A 15144-nucleotide genomic window follows, 5' to 3' on the forward strand; every position below is an offset into this window, starting at 1 on the left:
CACCTTTCAAATAATTGTGTGACAAAACAGAACTGCGGCATCCCAAATCCGCACTGCGCTCTAGACTTCAACTCATATCATTCATGTACAGTTAGCAACATACCATAAAGTAGTGAAGGCTGCTTTTGTGAGTCTTATCGCACCTCTGTAATTACTGCTATTAATTATGCTTCCTATAAAGATTATTCAGAGAGAAAAAGACAGAGAGAGAGAGAGAGAGATCTTACGTAAAGGTGAAATTGCTTAGAGGTCAACGGCAATGTTAAGGCGGCCAACTTGTCTTTTTTGAGTCACACCTGTAACACTGTCATGACATTCCATCTTATGTTATTTTGCATGGCGTTGACACTGATCTGCCACAATAGACATTGCGATGTCATCTTCCAAAGTGCCCCCAAAGAATGATGGTGAATGACAGTAAATACACCTTCAAGCCCCGGTGGAACTATCCATCTCACCTCTCATTGCACCCCCGGCTGTCAATCACAGAGGTCAGCGTAAGGTGCGACCACCGTCACGGCCCAGCGGCTCTTCTCTTATGCTAATTTAGCCCGTGATCTGCCGCATGACATTTAGCAGTTACAGCTGCAGCTCGTGTGCTGCTGGCTACCTGACTGTGTTTGTGTGTGTGTGTGTGTGTGTGTACTGCATGATATATAGCGAGCATGTATGTGTTCATGTTGAGGTAATGAGATATGTCAAAGTGGGTTGTATGTGTAATGGCGTGTGCTGGAGCGTCTGTTTACATGTATGCAAATGAGAGTTGCCGTAAATTGTGGAGCTTATAGCTACAAGTTAACGAAAATGTCACGGTGCCGCAGGTATCTAGTTATAGAGGTCACAATGGTGGACTAACAACCCAGAATGTGAGGTTGGCTCTTTACCTTTTTTTTTTTTTAAATCAGTGTATTTTTAATAATAACTCTCACTATACACATTTGTCTTTCACCTGATTTCTGTTTGTTCAGCTTCTGACAGACCCAGCTACAGTCAAATGCTTTTGGACTGACTTAGATTTAACAGTAGCTTTATCATCGTAATATGCATTAGTAAAATAAATGGTGTATAATGTGCTGAAATACAGAAAGCTTCTGTTTTATTCATACTATTAAAGAATAATAATTAAAATGAAATAAAACAGCATCAATAGCCAATTTAGCATCAATGCCATCATCAGAACTCACTTTCCCAGTATATACAGCATATGAATCATGTTTGTGACCTCAACCATATTCTCAAAATGACCATCGTTAACGTCTTCACAATCAGTATTTCGATCACTGACAGCAGACGACCATTAAGTTAAGGCGATGCTTATAATTTCTTGTCTACACTGAGAACCCTAATAAGTTGACTGAACAAAATTAATTGATTTAATTCTTGCCTCAATTAAATTGAGTAATGTAGTTCCCCATGTAGTTTTGTTTATTTAACTTAGTACTCAGTTTGCTGAACTGAAAAAAACTAAGTATATATATATATATATATATATATATATATATATATATATATATATATATATATATATATATATGAGAAATATCACACGAGTAGCAGTGCGATGTGGCTGTATATCGGCACTGGTTGGAGGAGTCGTTGTTAGTGCCCCCCCTCCCGTTAGTGCCCCCACCAGTGCCGATATACAGCCATATCGCACTGCTACGAGTGTGATATTGCGTTTATACAACAGTTTGACGGCATAATTGTGTATATAAAAACAAAATCAAACATGGAGAGTCTCAAAAACCCTTTTGTTTGAGGAACTACCTTCTTCCGGATTCAAATCATAAGCAGACAGTTGAGCGTGCATCTTTTAAACTTTAGATCTGTAGTGTCTGCTTTTTGCTGAATGTATGTGGGCGGAGTAATACACAAAGGGTAAAGAGGCTGTGAGAGTTCTGATATTACAGAATATCGCACGGCTATCAGCCAATCAGATTTGAGAACCAGATAGAACTGTTGTATATATATATATATATATATATATATATATATATATATATATATATATATATATATATATATATATATATATATATATATATATGCATGTGTGTGAGCGTGTGTAATAATACACTATAAAAAAAACGTTTAATTAATTTTAAACAAAAATAAGTAGCCGTTTATTACCTGAAGCTATTTGTTTTTTTTTATTTAAGCTATTTGTTATATTAAAAAAAAAGACCTTGTACTTAAAAGTTTGCACATATTAGAATGTTTACAGTCAAGACTACATTTGTGAAAATAACGTATTTTTTTAAAAGATTAATTATGATTTTGAGCTCAGTACACTTGGAATCTTAAGTTTATGCATTTTCATGGTACATAAGTTAAATTAACTCATATCTTCAAGTGATAGGACCAAAATGCAAAATTAGAAATGATTTTTAGTCAACTTTGCTTAATTTTTTAAGTAAAGACAACATTAGGGTTTACAGTGTACAGTACTGGTGTTAAGGTGATTAGTTACCAGTTTTCATTTGCCCCTTGTCATTGTATTGTATGGGAATAAATGTCATTTAATTCTGTTGGAGAAAACTGAATGTGTTGCATCACAGAACAGCAGCAGGACTCACATTTCAGTTATCAGTGAATGACAGGACACAGTGGAGAATCACCCCCTTAGGTGCAGCTTTCTGAACGAATTTTGTAACCATAGTTACAATCAACAAGGTCTTATATGTCTTTTACGGTGGCAGGGAGAGCTCAAACATGATGCAAGTTAATAAACTAACAGGCAAATAGAAAAACAAAAACAAAACTAAAATATATTTATATCAATGTGGTATCATGTGCAAATACAGAAACGTGCTGCAAATAGCGCAACAATGAAAAAATTACGAAAATAGGTGCTTCCAGTTTAGAGTCGATTTTAATCACTTTTAGGCAACATAATGTAGGCTCATTCTGAAAACGTAGCCCTATATACATTTCTGGAGATCACAAAATATGTTGCCAGAAGTACGTATGGCTATATTTTGTCTTTAAAACCCACACTACAAAGCGGTATGATGCCGATTAACAGCTGACTGCTTACCTCCGTACGGAAGGATTTCCCGCTGTTACCAGTTTGTCCAGTTATGTGTGTTCGTGGACTTGAGCAAGAGTCGTTTTGACGTTTTGCTGCACGCTGTTTAAATAACAAATGCATTTGTGCTCATATGTGCGCCCATAGGCATTCTAGTCTAAAAAAGGAGGTGCGTTGAGGCGCATTGCTGGCGCGTTGCTATTTTGAGGAACTATAATAGACTGTTCAATAGACCAGATCAAAGCCAGTCTATAGTCCAGCGCAGAGCGTGTTAGTTGTGCGCCTCGCTTACACACTGCTTAATACACACAAGATATTAAGCAAAACGCAAATATCTTTACAAATGAAAAAGAATTAAAGGATTAAAATATTCCAAAAATATTATTTTCTAGCCTACATAAATATGAAAACCATACTTTCAAGCCTTCTTCACCTCGGGGGGCTTTTTTAGTTTATTCATGACAATTTGTTTTTGTATAAAGTTATTATTAGCAGTATTATTTATTATATGCATATTAAATTTGGTTTATCAAAAACAAGCTTAGATTTGCCCACCTGTCAGGTTTTAGACCATATGGGGCACAGCATGTGTATTTAGAAATAGCTCTTTACTTTGTATTTATTGTTCATTTATTCGTTTGCTGGATATTGAAACTGAATTTAGAAACAAATCTTAATTAAACAGATCTTAATTCAACAGAATTAATTATGTATAGGCTAATGGATTTCTGTGCCTACAACAAGTTTCCCTCTCCACAAGAGTGAAAGTAAAAGTAAAGAATGAGGAGGCTCATCTCTTATTCTCCCGCTGTAGATGCTCTAATTGACTGTTTTCTTACTAGTGAAACTCTCAGTTTTTCCACTTACAAAGTCCGTAATGTAAACAGTAAATGCGCTATGGCGCGACGCAAATGACTCTTAAAGGGAATGGGAGATGAGACTCTGATTGGTTTACTTTCAAAACACACCTATAACTCATTAGGAGAATAAGCTCAAAGTGGATTCTGACACGCCATTGATGCGTTTGCGCGCTGCGCTCTGAACTTTGCGCATGGATCCCCAAAAATAGATTCCTCAGTCAGTAAGTCAGTCAACAGTGTACTCTGGTGGATTTACAAGATAAGAGCAAGTGCGAATGGCACTCGCGAGAGGAATTTGAGATCTGAAAAAGCGTACACAGCAGCCTCTGGTAGATTTGCAAAAACAAAAACTGCAAAAAAAATATAGCTCCTGGGACATATTTTGCTATCTCCAGAAAGGTATATAGTGTGTATGGGGTACCAGGTCTCTAAAGTCACAAGGTATATATGCATTTAAGTGTTAAAACACCCAACTGAATAGTATTAATCTGACTTTAACGGATTGAACAGAAGAAATTAACAGGAGAGTCTTTCAAGAAGTCGTCCATCAAGTAGGTGGAACCCTGGAGCCACAGCCACCAATTACATCATTACATCATTAACACCAATAGTGTTCCAGAACTATTTACCAGCCAGAGAGTAAACTTTTGACAAAATTACATTTTAGAAAGTTGTACTGAACTCCTGAAACTAACTTGATATTTTATCTTCTTACGTCACACCAGTTTTTTTCTATATGATTTATAATACATCAAGACCTTTATAGTATCTGTATTATACATTAAATCCATACAATAAAACCCCTAAAAGGAAATCTGCTGGTGGTAGATCAGCACAAATGTCAAGAAATGACAAGGTATTGTATGTGTTCAGAGCTTTGTCTGCTACTGTACATGTTTCCCTTTGTCTGCAACACTACATGAGCCACGAGGTATCTTGGAATTTATAGTATCTATAAAAAGCTATGTGAGAAATACCTGATGACCTACTATTTCCGAAGATTGCATCTGATGGCACTTTACTGTCCCAAGAGGCCACTGGAGAGGATTCTTTGAATGGTAAACAGACACGGTAGGTTACATGACAGTGAAACAAATGCTGTTGCTAGATCTACATAAAAAAAAAGGAAATTAATTAAAATAGTCCAGGGTACAAGATTTGCATTCCACTCCATTCTGTCTACACTGTAAATTTTTCTTTTGTAATTTTACGGTTTATTAAAAAAAAAAAAAGTAAAATAACACTTGTTTACAAGTGTGGAGTCCCGTGAAGGAGCTCTGGGTGGAAAGTTTAGTTTTGTGTTTACCTCATAGTTAACTTACAGAGATTCACTGTAAAATAACAGACAATAAATTACAGAAATTTCCTAAAATTTTAATTTCTGGTAAATTTCTGTCATTTAACCTCTGTTATTTTACAGTAAACTTTTATAATTTAACGGTCGTTATTTTAGTGTTTATTTCCGACACCCCAGCTGCCAGAAATAAACAGTAAAATTAATTGTTGTTTTTTTTATATTGTAGATATACAACAAAGGCTCATTCTGAAAATGTAGCCCTATATACTTTTCTGGAAATCGCAAATCATGTAGCCAGAGCTACGTACTCTATGGCTGCATTTCATTTATAAAATGAACGCTGGGGGCGGTATGATGCCGTTCCTTTTCTCACTTACCAGCTGACCTCTTACCTTCGTACAAACGACTTTTCCGCTGTTAACAGTTTGTCCGCTAGCTCCACCCATACGTCGGTGGACTTAAGATGCAGGGCGTTCTCACACTATGTACAGTTGCCTCAAACCGAGCCAAAGCATGCTTTTCCCCCCTCCCGTCTCCCCTGATGGCCCGCACTCACATTACAATCGGGCCTGGGCACGCTTACGTCATCAATGCTGCGCTGTTCAGTAAGAGCTCTCGCTCAGCACAGTGGAGATTCCTCTAGTTATATCGCTTTAGTCCTTGGGAATGTGGTGACACGCAATTAGATATTTTGCAGAACAGATCAGCCACTTTTGATGCTCATAAACAATTATTAAGTCCTCGTGCTGCAGGAATTAGGAGGTTTGCTAATGCCGAGTTCAGACTGCATGATTTTCAAAGTAGTCGTGTCACAGATGTTTTCACACTGCATGACTATCTGGGCTGGCGTTTTGTCGCTGCTTTGTTTACACTGCAAGATGGATCGGCGACAGGGACATTCACATTGCATGACTTTACTATAGGAAGAATCGCCGACAACTTCGTCCAAACTACGTCTCACAGCCAAAAACACGTAGTATATCTTTTGTTATTAATTACATAATGAGAAAGAAGCCTTTAATAGGGTAGAACATGTACATGTTTGCTCACCTGGGTTTAAAGGGAATTAGCCATTTCTCCTCAACGTTGATAATAAACTAATTTCTTTCTGTATGAAACGTCAAACAGACACAGTTTCTCCTGTGTCCTGTCAAACCTCCACTAGTTTTCCTCCATTTCGTGGGTCCAAATAAACCGAAAAAGAGCGCTTTTAACTTCTCCCCCAGCCTCCCGCTGGCCTGCAGCAGGTATACACACACGCACACACACAAGTGAAAGCTGCTCTCTCATTGGCTGTAGGCGATCGCTGATGTTATTTTCAGTCAAAACTCAATTCACACGGCATGATTTGAATCGCCGACAGCTCCAGATATTTAACACGCCAAGTATCTCACAGGCATCGGCGACTCATCGGCGTTTCTCTTAGATCGCGTCTTTGATAGTTCATACTGTGTGATTGTCACTCACGTGCACGAGCAGTGATTTGCCTGTGATTTCAGGCATTTGTCAGCGATTTCTCAAAACCTGTCGGCGAGCCAAAATCGGGGCTAAAATCACGCAGTCTGAACTAGGCATAAAGGTGCGCAGCTGTCGTGCAGTGAGGAGTTTGTGTCTTTAATAAACTACGGCAATTTGAGTTCACTGAACAGTAAGAATGATTAATAAATTCATATGAAACAGTCCCTTAAAAGTCACGTTTCGCTTTCAGTTACAGGCTTAGGTGCATTTTGCACTCACACTACAAGAGTACCACACCAAAGCCCAAGTGAACCACGCTCAGGCACACCTTTTCTAACCGGGCCAGGGCCGGCCAAGTGAACCATGGCTGAGTCCAATTCAGCACACTCACACTTCTCAAACGATCTGGGAAACGGGCAAGGCCACGGTACAGATAGCATAGTGTGAGTAGGCCCACAGAGTGGAGTTGACCATGATAAAGGGTTCAAGTCTGGTGAAGAACAGTTCCAGAAAGGAGGCAAGATAAAAACAAAAGCTAAAAAAAAAATCAAACAAACAATAACAATATAAGAATGTGGTAAAATCTGAAAACGTGGGGAGGGGGAGGGTGCAGGGATTGGTCGGTTGGTCAGTCAGTCAGTCGACAGCGACCTCTGAAGGATTTAAGTGAGAACAGCATGTGTGAATGGCACTTGCAAGAGAAATTTAAGCTCTGAAAAAGCATACTCAGCGTCCTCTAGTGGATTTGCGAAAAACATAAACTGCCAAACAACGTAGCTCCTGGGTTGTATTTTGCTCTCTCCAGAAATGCATATGGTGTACGTAATCAGAATGAGCCTAGCCTGCTTTTGAATGTATTTACAGTTAATTGAATGCATGTTATAATATAACTAAACTGAGATACAAATCTTAATATTTATCTTACATTTAGTCCAAATACCTTTGGATTATGTACACACCTAAGCAAACAAAAAAAGTCAAACAAACCCTAGGCTTTGACATTTTTTTTTTCTTTTGCTTGAGCATTTTTAAGACTTCTGTTTTTGTTTACTTCCAGATTTAAGTCAGAGAGATAACAGCTAGGTAATATTTTCGAGGCAGAAATGTTTACTTGCAGTAAAGAATGTCACAAATCACATGCATAAATGATAATGGTTAAGTATTTAAAAGTGCGTTCACGTTTGCAGTTCTCTGCCTGAATCTGAAAATATATTTGAAAAAAGGCTTTTATGGCATATACAGTACTACAGTTTGCATCTGATCTTATAGAACATCCAAAGTGTTGTGTGCATTGCTAAAAGCATTTATCGTATGTGCATGCATGTAATGCTGTTTTTATTAGTTGAGAACTCATGAAGAGCATAAAAAAATGAGAGTCAAAAAGCCTGAGATTCCTCTGTCACACAAAAATTAAAATCAACTGCGAGGAGACATGTTTCTCATGCTAATACTAAACTGCAAGTGGCAACATATAAATGAATAAAAAACATGTATGCTTGAGCATTCCTCCCTGTTTCCTGTATCCTGTCCTGGTAACATCTTTTTACATAATTCCCTGTTTTTGATTCATTTAGAAGTCTCAGCTCAGCTAGAAAAGTTCCTTTGGAAATTGGCTGAAACCAGTGTTTTCAGTGGTCTCGGTCATCTTGTTGGTCGCATGCCAAAGTTCACACATCCAAATAAACCAAAGTCAGGCATACACGTTCCAAATTCTGATCTGATGATTGTATGTGCATGCACACATCCAAAGTGAGTTTTTATAAAAATTATGTGGATCCAATGATATCTACACATATTTTTGACCTGCTGAATTTTAAAACATGAGCATGAAATACAACACCAAAAATGCAAATGTTTTTTTTTTTTGGTAATTTTAAATATAAGGAGGATATTTTTTTGTGACAATTGTAACATTTTGCTTTGGTGCTGGTTGAAAGTCTCTTCACATTCCAATAGAAATGATTAAAGTTAATGATGTAAATGTATTTATATGTATTTTAATATTCAGTGTAAGGCATAGGGAAAAAATGTCTGTCCAATTAAAATGTGTTTTCATTTCCATAATTCTGATAAGTAGCCCAAACTGTCTGTTAAGAAATGTAGATTTGTACAACTGTGCATCCCTATTCACGCAGACAGATTCGCTGTTTGCAAGTACATATGAGAGAGAGAGAAAGAGAGAGAGAGAGAGAGAGAGAGAGAGAGAGACCAGTAAAAACAAATGATGAATCAAAACTTTTTAAAATCCTGAATCAATATTGGACTTACTTTTGCACACTGAAGGAAAGGATGACACCATAGCTTAAGTATTTCTGTTAGACTGGTAATGTTACGTTTTAAAACAATTTTAGTCACGCAAAGCTGATGTAGATTGTTGTTTTAGAATGGGTTGTATGCACGCAAGTGTAGTTCAGCCACTGAAATCTTCTGGTGAAAGATTGATGTGACTATATTCAATTTCATAAAGGCCCTTTAACAGCATTGATAATGTAGATTTTTTAACAAAACATAAGTATTTAGAGCTATTCCGCCTAGCCTGCTTTACTGAGGTAAAGTTGCTTTTTATATTTATATTGGTTCATTTTTGAACAATGACAACCTGTGGCGCACTCCCTATATTGTTTACCATGCTACTTTAAATATTCAGTCTGAAATCGCATGTAAATATGGTTTAGTCCTGCACTCCACCGGCCAAGCACCATAGTTGCTTTAGGACAAAGCTCGTGAGAGAGTGAAACCAGCTATCCATGGATGAAAAATTGCACATTATGACAAGTTTGTCTTGCTACACAACTGAAAACATGCTTTTTCATTTGAAATTGTAATATTATAAAGTACTATAAAGTATTCTAAATGGCAAAAGACATGATCTGGTGGGTTGTCTATTGTCATCTTTATGGTGAGCGTTTGTGATTTTAGGAGGTTGCTTTGAACTGGACTTTGGAGAGGGACTGTGTTTTCAAAGCTATACGCTTATTTCACGCAGCCGACATTTTAAAGAACAAAAGCAAGGCTGTGGTGGGAAGAAACCCGGAAGTGTAGCACCAGCACTGGAAACAGCAGTTACAGTACATGCTGTGGACTACAAACCTTCAGCTGTTGCCAAGATTTCAAAATGCAAAAATGGTGTAAACATCACTTTAATATCATTCAGTAAGTTTAATTTAAACATTTAAAAGCAATTTAGCATCAAACAACATCACAATCTCTGTAAGAGTAATATGTTCAAGTGTCCTCCTAGGATTCAGTTCATAGCACTAGTTCCTGCTTCAGCATATGTAACCGTTGAGCGATAAAACACCGCAGTCCTCTGTAGCACACCCTTGTGTTGTCTGTTATAGTATTGTCCCGGTACTGAAGTTTTAAAAACGTTCATTTCCCGCTAACTTTTAAGCACTACTGAGCGCGTTCATAAGCAGAGCTGATTTACCATAGTATTCTCCAGTGCTCAACAGTTTACCGCTCTTCACCAAGTGCAAACACAGATCCACAAACACTGGAGTGCGAAGCAGCCATGAAGATCAGTCAAGTCATCAAGCAGATCGCCTGTCTGTGTTTGTACTCGGTAAACAGCGGAGGGTAAACTGATGTCCTTCTCGGCCAATCACAATCATCTGTTGAGCTCGTGAACACAATGGCAAATCAGCGCTGTTTTAAGAAAGCCATCAATTTGAAGATTTTTCTTTTAATTCAGTATCATGACAAGACTAATATAGTGAAAGAATCAGTATATTAACTGGATAAATGGCATCTAAAACGTGTGTTTGGGAAAGAAAACGTTAGCTGACTACTGCCATTTCTCTTAACTTAGCTGCAAATGAGCTCTGATATCCCTTTTTATTTTCACCAATTGTTCAGAACGAATCTTGGGTCACTCGGAAGGTGGAGAAACTATAAATTTGTGTCACTTTCTTTTTGCTGATAAGATATACAGCCAGGTACACAATGTTCCTCTGTAACTCCCAGTGATACTTCCTAATTTTCTTCCCACTGCAGCCTCGATTTCGCTTTTAAAAATGGCGGCCGCCTGAAATCTGTCTATTATGCTAACGAATAGCATTTTGGCAGATCACCTACTGCACCTTTAAGTGTAGAGGAAGAACACACAATTGAAAGACTGAAAAATGTTGCTGGGAAAGATGTGTTTCAATTTGATAAAAATCAAGAGTAATAACAGATTTCATTTTCTTTTTTAAAGATATGAGTTGTTGTCATTTGAATTCAACTGTAGTGTAAATGTATTGTTTTCAATATGTAAAAAGAAGTTATTCTCTGAATTGTTCCTTTAGTAAAGGAGTTTACAGTATTGTGACATTGTATATATTTTTTAAATGGCAAGTGTTTGTGTATGTGCTATATGCATGTAAAAAAAATAGATGTCTTTTAGAAATGTCATAGTTTTTTTGTGTTGAATGTATTTTTCAAATTTAATTCTCTCTCTCTCTCTCTCTCTCTCTCTCTGTCTCTTACAGCAACTTAATATAGGAGCTGTGAATGATTGCTACACTTACACATTCTTTTTTCAGCAGCAGGAAATACCTTGTCACCTTCTGTGTGTGAATTATAAAGCCAAGTTAAACACAACAGCTAACAATGTAGCTACCTACTGTACAAAATAAGAGCTACATCTCAGCTGATAGCTGTAGCTCTTGAGCAAACCATTGTAAACTATCATCTCTGTTGATCCTGTCATGCATGACACACCATGCAGGGCTTACAGTTTGTCGTGATCGGTCAACTTCAGACAGATTGACAGACCGCCTAATTTATCCATACACACCTCACAAATTCAAGCTTACAGCTCTCAAACTTTTTTGACATCTTTTAAAAGAAATCATGAGATGTGAGATGATCTGCTCGTGAAGTCCTCTAATAATGTAAAAAATATAACCATATAGGCATCAACAATTTTCACATGACAATGTGCAATTTTGGGCAGATTTTGAGCCGATTTATAATTTATGCTGGGTTCAATTAATTTGTGTAGAAATAACATGAATGAATTAAGATAACATATTAGTTTTTACAAATTTGAGAGGGTTGAACATAAAACAATTAAGTTAGCCTCCAAAAAGCCTCATGAATTGTGTTGTTTCATTTTAAATAAGGAGTTTAAATAAACAACAAACATTTACATGTTTGACTGTCCAGAGAGGTAATTGAGCTGTCCCAAGCAACAATCGAAAGGTTGAACAATTTTCTGAAATGTCTGAAATTTCAGTTGGCCCTCATAAAGAAATTGCACATTGAATCAAAGCTAGAAACAAATTGAGTTGATTGTGTTTTTACCCTCACTGCACCTGCGTGAAAACTGAAACACATGTTTCCGGGTTCACTGCACTAAAGGTACAAGAGCTGTCACTGGGATGGTACCTTTTCAAAAGATGTACTTGTACTTAAATAGTCCATATTGGTACCTCAAAAGCTTATATGTACCTAAACATTTAAAAGGTACACTTGTGTACTTTCTAGCTACTAATATTTACCCTTGAGATATTAATTGGGATCCTTTAGATACAAATGTGTAGCTTTTAAAAAGCTAGTACCAGCAGCGACAGCTCTCATACCTTTGTTTCTGAGAGTGTAAAGTAACATACTGTGTATATATATATATATATATATATATATATATATATATATATATATATATATATATATATATATATATATATGTGTGTGTGTGTGTGTGTGTGTGTGTGTGTGTGTGTGTGTGTGTATATATATATATATATATATATATATATATATATATATATATTATTCAAGAACACAAAGAACCGGTTAACAATGTATGATATTATGTTCATACATGTATTTTTGTCAGATACTGATTTCACATGTATAGAGTGAGCAGGCAAGACACTTGAATGGTGAGCTAAGGATTTACATTGCATGCTTTTTTCCCATACAGTGAAAGTTTGTACCTTGCTGAAATCGCATTAAAGTTGCGCAATGTATGGCCAACCTTAAAAGATCAAACATACCAAAGTACATTTTAATCAAACCAAATGTGAACACAAATTTTTCTTTAACTAAAAAATGAAGCAGTGACACAAAGTGTTTCAGATTTTGTAGTATATCTCACTACTCTTTTCCTTCCCTGCGCCCCAGTTATGTCCAGCAGTTTAATATAACAGTGATATTAAAAACCAATTTTAACATGCAATACAGCACACTAAACTTCACATTATTAATAATAAACCAGAATTAAGAAAAAGTTTAATACAGCTTAAGAGCTGATCAAAATGTTTGTGTCTGATAAACATTCAGACATTTATTCAATTTCTTTTCGGCTTAGTCCCTTTATTAATCTGGGTTCACCACAGCGGAATGAACCGCTAACTTAATCGGCACATATTTTACGCAGAGGATGCCCTTGCAGCCACAACCCATCAGTGGGAAACATCCACACACACCCATTCACATACACACACTATGGACAATTAAGCTTACCCAATTAACCAATGGTGCATGTTTTGGGACTTGTTGGGGAAACCAGAGCACCCAGAGGAAATCCACGCACACACGTTGAGAACATGCACACTCCACACAGAAATGCCAACTGCCCAGTCGATGCTCGAACCAGTGACCTTCTTGCTATGAGGCGAACGTGCTGCCCACTGCTCCACCGTGACGCCCTCCGATAAACGTGAACATTTAAAACATACACAAGCAAGCTAAGGTCAATGTGTGTTGTTGTTTCAATCGAAATAAAGCTGTACTATTTCACTAGCTCTTCTTTTGCTGGAATTTTCTCCCACACAATGGGGTTACGACTAGTTGAACATTTAGCATATCCCCATTACAGACCCGCCACTGATTGCACACCTGCACCGCCTCTGTCGTGCATCCCATGTGCCTGCAGGTGCCAGCAGCTCTCAGCATGTGTGTGTATGTGTGTGTTTCCATCAAATGATCATGACTTCCACACATCCTTCCTTTCTATCAGCTCATCACAGTTTGATACAAAATTACAGCCATCCGCTCCACCCACGGCGGTTCGCAGCCATCGATTCCCGTGGGAGCAAACTCTTCAAATCTTCTTCAAATCTGTCCCTCCACATGTCCAGGTAAGACGCGTTCACCCACAGGCCAGCATGCATGAGCGGCCACACTCGCTGGCCTCGGTTACCCAATATAACCCCTTTCAGCTGAACCCTGGCCAGCCGTAACTTGATTTAATTACTATCTCATTACTCGCTGCAGCTGCACATACTCCGTCCACTCTCTGTCCTTCTACTCCAGGCTAGTGAATTCCACTCAATTGCCCCGGTTAATGGGGAGAACACAATAAAATACACTCTCTTGGAGGTAGACGTTGAGAGGGAAACCTCAGAGTCAGAAAATCGGCCCTGGCGCAGCTTGCTTCTGTTTAGGTTGTACACGATCGCCAGCCATATCGATAGACCCTCCACCATGGAGCGGTAATGCAGCCGGAATGAGAGGAGAACTAAAATCAGCCATGCGGCCTCACGCCCACCGCTGGCGTTCGACTCCACTGTAATAGTTTCTATTTGCGGAAGAGGAAGGATATAAACAAATGCATTAGCTTCGCTTCGCCACAGGAACGGCGGGGGAAAACAAGTCAAAGTGAACAGCGGGAAAGAGAAGGAGGTGAGGCGGTGGGTGCCAGGAGTGAGGGGGAAAGCAGAAATGAAAATGTTGAGATTGGGATGTAAAACTGCAAAGTGGCGTGAACAGATAAGGGACGGCGAGAGAGAGAGAGAGAGGAAGATGGTGTGAGTAGATCCAATCTTCAGCCCTGTCAATCAGAGGCGCAGTGTTTACTGCCCCACACACTCCCTGCCCCTCTTACAGACATTACACATGCAGCGAAGAGCGTCTCGCGTATTGATCATGTGCCAGGATGGACCGCGGGCCTCTGCCGATTGAATATGTTGGATGACTTCCATTGTGGTGCTTCGTCTTCAAAGTGGTTGTGAAGCTCGGGATCAAACACGCAGTGTCGTAAGTGATTATAGACCATAATGATAATGACTTTGTTCTGTCCTGCATGACTGTTTGATGAAGTTTGTTCTGCTTGCGAAGTTCAAAGAGGCACGACCAACACTTCCTGGAGTGAGCGAAATGGTTCCTGTCGTTCAATTGACTATATGATAAAACCTCTTGCTAGCTCATAAACTGTGAAGTCTATAAAACAGAAGTGATTCATCTGGAATATCAGCGCCTCAACACAACTGCTTAACTCCTTGCTAACAACTGCTAGGGAAATCCTATTGTTTTGGCTCAAATCTCATAGTACAGATGTTTTTACTATGTTAAAATGTAATGTTAACAGTATATGTATAACTGACATGGCCAAAACACAGACAATAGATAGCTATACATTACAGATAACATGGTCAAATGCTCCCCAGGCTAAAGGGTCCAAAAACTGACAAAAAACAGCCTATAGCGCCATCGTCTTACAGCAAGAAGGAAGCGGGTTCGAGCTCTGGCTGGCATTTCTGTGTGGAGTATGCATGTGTTTGTGTGGGTTT

The sequence above is a fragment of the Danio rerio genome, chromosome 21 (assembly GCF_049306965.1).
Source record: "Danio rerio strain Tuebingen ecotype United States chromosome 21, GRCz12tu, whole genome shotgun sequence".
In the NCBI taxonomy this organism is placed as follows: Eukaryota; Metazoa; Chordata; class Actinopteri; order Cypriniformes; family Danionidae; genus Danio; species Danio rerio.